Raw genomic sequence first — 7,748 nt, forward strand, 5'->3', positions numbered from 1 at the left:
CTCCACGTTGGCGGGTGGTCTGGCAGGGTGGAGGGTATGACAGTGGATTGCTGGCAGTTGCTGAGAACAGGACAGCATTCGCCCAAGTGCCTCCCTATGGCTTTTCTGCATGGAGCATCTTCCCTCGCTGCCCTTAGTCTGCCACTCTTGTGAAAGAGCAGTCCATGGGATAATGTGCTAAGTCTCCAGTATAAAGAGGGCCATTCTTGTATTACACGAGTACCACCTTGTACATTTGCAATTAGTGCCCACACTAATTGCAGACAGTTCTTCTCATGAGTAAGGCTAGGGAGCAAATATCCCCACCCTGTGAAGGAGCTGCCCCCCCTCCCCTAACCTGTCTGTGAAAAAAATAGAACTTTGCCACTCTGCCTTTTACACTTGACCCAGCCCCCCCCCCCCCCCACCCCGGCAAGATATTCCCCTCCTGGCACTGTGATGGGGTACCCTGCTTACGTTGCCACTTGTCGTGTTTGTGCTTAAGAACATACATGGCTTTTGCTCTCTTCTTGGAGAGAAAAGCACTGAATGCCCGTCCTGTTATCCCGTGCCCTCTCCTACTGCTTGCCGGGTGGGGCAGTGGGGGGGGGGATTCAGGGACAGAGTGGGAATTGGGCATTATGGAGTTACAACCTCGGCACAATTTAACTGTGGTTAGCCGTTATGTCTGAATGCAGACATCTAAGACCTATTACTATACTGAGTGTGTCAAAAGGTAATAAAGCAACTGATTTCTGGTCTACCCCTAGAGATTCTCTGATGCTGCATCACTTCCCCTGAAATTCTCTAGTGTTACATCACTTCCTCTGTTATTCTCCAGTGTTACATTATGTTTCTTCTGGGTTTACAGGGAATATTTCCTGGTTACTCTTGTATTTGGGCTGACTTTGATTCAGACCCCACAATTATTGCAGAGTCTAATGTGGAGGTGTCCAGCAACTCCTCTTATGTGCTCAGGCTGAATCTTTTTCAGTTTGTGACTCTTGATGATGTGGACAAGCTGCTTGGAATGGTTTGGCCTCCCACCAGTTCTCTCTCCCCTTGTTTGACATGGCTTCTACTACATGGCAGGAGGTTGTTGTTGTAGAAAGCCTGGTAGAGATTATAAATGCTTCTCTGAGGGAGGGCAAGATGTCTTCTTGTCTTAGGGCTGCAATTATTAGACCTCTTCTGAAGAAGCCTGCATTGGTTCCTTCAGAGTTAAGCAACTATAGGCCTGTCTCCAACCTTCCATGCTTGGGCAAGGCAATTGAGAGGGTGGTGGCCTCCCAGCTCCAGACAATCTTGGAGGAAACTGATTATCTAGACCCATTTCAAAATGGTTTTTGGGTGGGCTTCAGGCTATGGGGTGGCTATGGGACTTGGTTGGCCTGATGGATGATCTCCAGCTGGGAACTGATTTTGGGAGTGTGACTCTGTTGGTCCTTTTGGATCTCTTGGTGGCTTTCAGTACTATTGACCATAGTATCTTTCCGGACTATCTGAGAGGGTTGGAAGGCACTGCTTTGCAGTGGTTCCACTCCTACCGCTCAGGCAGATTCCAGACAGTGTCGCTTGGAGGCTGTTGTTCTTCAAAACGTGATTTTTTTTATGGCGTTGCCCAGGACGCCATACTGTCTCCAATGCTTTTTAACATCTACATGAAACTGTTGGGAGAGATCATCAGGAGATTTGGGGCAAAGTGTTATCAGTATGCTGATGAAACGCAAATCTATTTTCCCCTGTCAACATCATCAGGAGGGCATAATCTCCCTAAATGACTGCCTGGAGACAGTGATGGGCTGGATAAGAGATAAACTGAGGCTGAATCCAGATAACATGGAGGTACTTATTGTGCAGAGTTGGAACTCAGGAGACAATTTTGATCTGCCAGTTCTGGATGGGGTCACACTACCCCAGAAGGAACAAGTATGCAGTTTGGGAGTGCTTCTGGGTCCAAACCTCTCCTGGAGTCTCAGGTTGAGGCAGTGGCCGGAGGTGCTTTCTATCAGCTTTGGCTAATACACCAGCTGCATCTATTTTTTGGGATAAACAGCCTCATAACAGTAATACATATGCTGGTAACCTCCAGATTTGACTACTACAATGTGCGCTATGTGGGGCTTTCTTTGTATGTAGTCCGGAAACTGCAGTTCGTACAGAATGTGGCATCTTGGTTGGTCTCTGGGTCATCTTGGAGAGACCATATTACTCCTATGTTAAAAGAACAACACTGACTACCAATAAGTGGCCGAGCAAAATATAAGGTGCTGGTTATAACCTATAAAGCCTTAAACAGCTTAGCCCAGGATATTAAAGAAAATGTCTTATTCACTATGAGCCCCATTGCCCATTGAGATCATCCAGAGAGGTGTGTCTGCAGTTGTCAACAGCTCATCTGGTGGCTACACAGAGACGGGCCTTCTCTGTTGCTGCCCCGAAGCTTTGGAATGCACTCCCCGCTGAAACAAAAGCCTCCCCATCTCTGAGAACTTTAAAAAAGACATTAAAGACATGTTTTTTCACCCACGCTTTTTAACTAGACTCGTGGTTTTAAATCATTTTAAATTTTTCATTTCTGTTTTAATTTGTTTTATGTTCTTGTAGACCTCCCTGAAACAGAACTTTGGAGTGGTGTACAATATTACAAACGCACAATCAAATACATAATTTTAAATCAAAGACTGGTTGGAAGAAACCCCAATCCCAACCCTGACATCCTGAAGGGTCCAAAGGACCTCAAACTGACATTTTTGTGAACATATGAGATTGGTTCGGACCTGATCCTGACATTTGCAAATGTGTACCGGCCTATCAACTGTTATTGCAGAGTAAGTATTTGCAGAAGCTTGATTGACAGATAGCAGGAGCAGCTGTAGGGAGCTCCCTGTAGGAAAGAGACAGAAACACTGCTTAAAATTCAGGAGAGAAGACAGTTAGTGAGAGAGGAAGAAAAAGTTCGAGATACAGTTGGAGGACAATTGGTCAGATAGTTAAGAGGAGAGAGAGAGAGGGAGAGAGAGAGAGAGAGAGAGAGAGAGCTAGAGCTGAAGGCTTGGAGGAAAAAAACTTGTACTGATCAGGAAAGACTTCGAAGAGGAGAAAAGCAAGCCTTAAGTAGAAGCAGGGGGAAAATCTGCTCTCTATAAGAAAACAGTGAGGCTATGCTCACCATCAGGCGAAATCGGGCTAGCCCAATTTCACCTGACCGTGACAACTAGCGGGCTCGCAGGTGAGTGCTCTGCTAACCCAGGCTCTACGATCGTGAGTTGCTGCAGTGTGACTCCATGCCACTGTAACTCATGAGTAGACCCCCTGACCGGGAGGCTTAAAAGCAGCCTCCTGGCTTGGGGATCTCTCCAGCATGCCCTGCAAAATCGTGCAGGCCATGCTGGAGCTTCAGGGGGCTGTGCGTAACCGAGCCAGCAGTCATGTGGGCAGCCAGTTTGGCTGCCCGGAGCAGACTGCTTGGTCATCTGCGAGGAAAGCTGGCTAAGCCCGCTCTCCCCATTAACCCTCTCCAGGCGGCTCCCACTGATTGTGGGAACCACCTCAGTGCCTGTGTAAAGACCTAAGGCATCAGAAAGGAGGCAGGTCAGAAACAAAATATCCAGGCAAGGCAACCCAACTCCAAGGTGGAGAAAGATAATAAAGAGACAAGTATGACTGTTTGTTATCAGAGAAATAGTGACACCTCTGTAAATTGTAAATTTGAAGTTTTGACAGTACCTTGGAGCCAATATGCTTCTTTACAATGAAACCTCATAACCACAATAAAACTTGTTATTTTATTCTCAAGGAATAAGAACATGTTATTTCCTCTCCTACATCACCAGAAGAGATACCCTGCACTACCACACAACAAACTAGGGAGGGGGGAGGTGATTTTTGGTCTCAGATTCTGCCAGAACAGATCTGAGTGAAATAATCTTTCTCATGGAATGTTTCTACTTGACTGCCTGAAAGATATGTGGATCCTTGCTCAAAGCTCTAGGCAAGAATCCACATCCAAAGGCAGTCAAGTAGACACACACACCTCACAGTTACCAGTTGCTCAAGTAAACTATTTGCTAGGGGTGTGCAATTTGGGTTTTCGGTGATTCGGTTCGGGACCCGAACGGAATCACCCCCGTTCTGTTCTGTGCCCGAATCTGGGCTACCCGAATCACCCCTGATTCGGTTCGGATTCGGATTAAATCTGAATCTGAATCTGAATCAATTCAGGTAAGAACAACGGGTCCCAGGGGCAAAATAGTGGGGGGAGTGGTAGTTCCCAATGGTTGGAGGCTACCACCCAAATTTCAGGGGAATTGGGCAAAGGGCTGATTTTTGGGGAATTCTTGAAGTTTTAGAGTCTTTGGGGCAGATTGGGGGCATAGCGTGGGATCTGGGCAAAAAGAGTGGTGTGGGGTGGTAGTGCCTAATGGGTGGAGGCTACCACCCCAATTTCAGAGTGATTGGGCAGAGGGCTGATTTTTGGGGAATTGTTGAAGTTTACACATCTTTAAGGTTTTTCTCCATAGAGAAGCATTGAGGTGTCAGCAAATGTATAGCTTCACGCAGGGGGCAAAGGGGTGACCTAGAGCAGTGTGGGGTTGGTGGTAGTGCCAGGTAGGGTCAAGGAATCTACCTGAATTTTTTCAAAGGATTTGGGCAGAGGGCTGATTTTGGGGGAATTGTTAAAGTTTACACGTCTTTAAGGTTTTTCCTCATAGGGTATACATGGAGCTTTCAGCAGCCCCATAAGTGCACTTGGGGGGTGCTGGGGTGGCCCAGAGCGAGTGGTGGTGTAGTGCACATAGGGTGCCAACCACCCCCATGGGTTTCTAACCCATGGGGTACAGGGTTCTGTTGTTTCTGAGGTATTCTGAGTGTGGATTCTATGCTAGCAAATTAGAGTGGATTCATGGTGTTTCATTGAAAATCTCATTAGCTATCATAGAATCCACACTCAGAATACCTCTGAAACAACAGAACCCTGTACCCCATGGGTTAGAAACCCATGGGGGTGGTTGGCACCCTATGTGCACTACACTACAACTCGCTCTGGGCCACCCCAGCACCCCCCAAGTGCACTTATGTGGCTGCTGAAAGCCTCCCTATGAGGAAAAACCTTAAAGACGTGTAAACTTTAACAATTCCCCCAAAATCAGCCCTCTGCCCAATCACTCTGAAATTGGGGTGGTAGCCTCCACCCTTTAGGCACTACCACCCCACCCCACCCTTTTTGCCCAGATCCCATGCTATGCCCCCGAACTGCCCCAAAGACACTAAAACTTCAAGAATTCCCCAAAAATCAGCCCTTTGCCCAATTCCCCTGAAATTTGGGTGGTAGCCTCCATCCATTAGGCACTACCACCCCACCCCACTATTTTGCCCCTGGGACCCAAAATTTGAGCTGACGTCACATCAGACCTTTCTGCATTCAAATCAATGGAGGCAAAAAGGCGGGAAATTCAAAGAGACGTCATCCCGAATCACCCGAATTTTTTGGGAACCAATCAGGGGTGATTTGGCTCAGCCCCGAAAAATATCGGGGGACATCGGGGGTGATTCAGTTCAGACCCGAATCACCCGAAATTGCTCGTTTCGGGCACAGATCGATCTGTGCCCGAAATTTTTCCACATCCCTACTATTTGCTACAAATATAGCAGAAAGGGAAAACCTTCAGAATGAGCAAATGACTAAGCTGGCTAATGTACTTCTCAGTACTAAAGATAGTAACCTATTAAACTGAGGGCCTATTCAAACGACCAGAGAAACAGAGGGTAGGCTTATCTGAGGTTAACCTCAGAAGCCAAGAATCATACCGCAGATTATCCAGCAGCTGCTGTTCTATTGCCTCTGCCTGCAATCCCCTTCCCTCTTCCTCTTCCGCTAAGCGTGTCACTTGCCTACTTGCCTGACAACCATTGGCCCTGATCCAAGAGGGGACATGTTTGCAGGAGGAGTTGAGTGCAAACCCCAGGTCCCTACATTCAAATGACACAATGGGGTCAGCAAAGTTCTGGTTCCAGCAAGCTACCTAACCAAACCAAAGGTTTAATCCTTGGTTTGAAGGTGGCAATTTAACCACGGTTGTGGGATTTTCCTGCATTTGGACTATGAGGCACACCGACCTCAGGTGAATGTAACTGAGGGTTGCTGTGTGATCCGAACTGGGCCACAGTGAAATTGAATTCCGGACAGCTTGTTTCCAAATAGTTATGTTTAGCATCACATCCAAATTAACATACACACACCCTATTTCAATTATTCATCTTTAGTATGGCACTAGAAACTGTTTGGAGATAAGTTTGGTGAAACTTGGTTAACAGCACTTAGTTGCCAATAAACATGATAACTATGATGATAGCAATGTTGACAAGAAGCTACAGGATACATTATAAATATAGTTTTAACTTTCCAGAGGGGAAAGAAGACTTGGTTTAGTAACTAGAAGAAAGGATGAAGAACTGTTTATCCTAGAACATTTGATTTTCATTCACACTGATTTCTCTCCTGTTTCGTCCAATTATGGTATCAATTGACTTAAATAGGTATTAAGGTTGTTCACACAACCCTGTAAGTGGGGCGGGGGGAGGCCAGATTGCACCTAACTTCCTCTAAGATGATCCTGTTCTTTCTTTTGGCTGCACAGCTCGCGTGCCCACACAAGCTGTGCTCCTGGGAGCCATGCAACCCTCTGGAGGCTGGGGGAACAAAGCCTGGCCTCCAGAAATCCCACAATGCACCATCCAAGAAGCGTGGAGCATTGGGGGATTTCTCCACTGCTGGGCACTATAGCAACCCAATTCTGTGGCTGCTTGGACTGCAGGCAACCTGAGCAGCCACATGACTGGGGACTGAGGTAAAAGGGCATGCTTGCACCCTTCTACCTCAGTAAAAGCCCAGGTAAGAAACTCAGGCTACTCGGAGTGGTAACTCCGGAATCAGGCATGATCCCAACAATCCACATGAGCAGCACAATTCAGATGGCCTTTGGGTGCACGAAAGTCTGCGCAGGGGAAGAGGGTGGGGAGCTTTAAGAGTGATCTATTTTTATGAAGAAAGAATGTCGGGCCATGGGTGCTCCAAGTATAGCTGTGTTGCTGTGTTTTGGGAAGCAGTGGGCAGGGGTATCTCAGATACTGCTTTCCTGATACTGAGGATGGTGGCCAAGGTGCCTCCGAAACAAGCCCCATGCCTGACATGCCTACAATTTTTAATGAATTTTAAAATATTTGTCATTACTGCCCATAATTCCCTATGTGGAGTGCTTAGGGCCAAAAACACTGGGGTGGGGCACCCACCCAGGGGTGCCCACCACACACCAATTCCCAAGACAATTTGGTGCTCCTAGTAGTAATGGTGAATTTTAAAAAAATATTCCCCATAGGATATAATGTAGATTGGGGCAGCCCCAAACCCCTACTCTGGGGGGTGTCAGGGCATCCCAAAGTGGGTCTGGGGCCATGGCAGAAATGGCCTCAATCCATCCCAGACATCCCCAAATTGATAGGAGTGATTGCTCTTTATTTATGAATTTCTATAGATTTTTAAATATCTCATTGGAAAGCATTGAATGTGTGTCACTGGGTGAAAGGTTATAGACCATCAATTCCAATGAGATATTATTTAATCTGGAGAGGGTTAATGGGGAGAGCGGGCTTAGCCCACTCTCCTCTCAGACAACCAAGCAGTCTTCTCCAGGCAGCCAAACCGGCCGCCCACATGATTGCCGGCTCCGTTACAGAGACGGGGGTGGGCGATTTTGCAGAAGAAATTG

Source organism: Hemicordylus capensis, chromosome 4 (genome assembly GCF_027244095.1).
Source record: "Hemicordylus capensis ecotype Gifberg chromosome 4, rHemCap1.1.pri, whole genome shotgun sequence".
NCBI classification, from domain to species: domain Eukaryota; kingdom Metazoa; phylum Chordata; class Lepidosauria; order Squamata; family Cordylidae; genus Hemicordylus; species Hemicordylus capensis.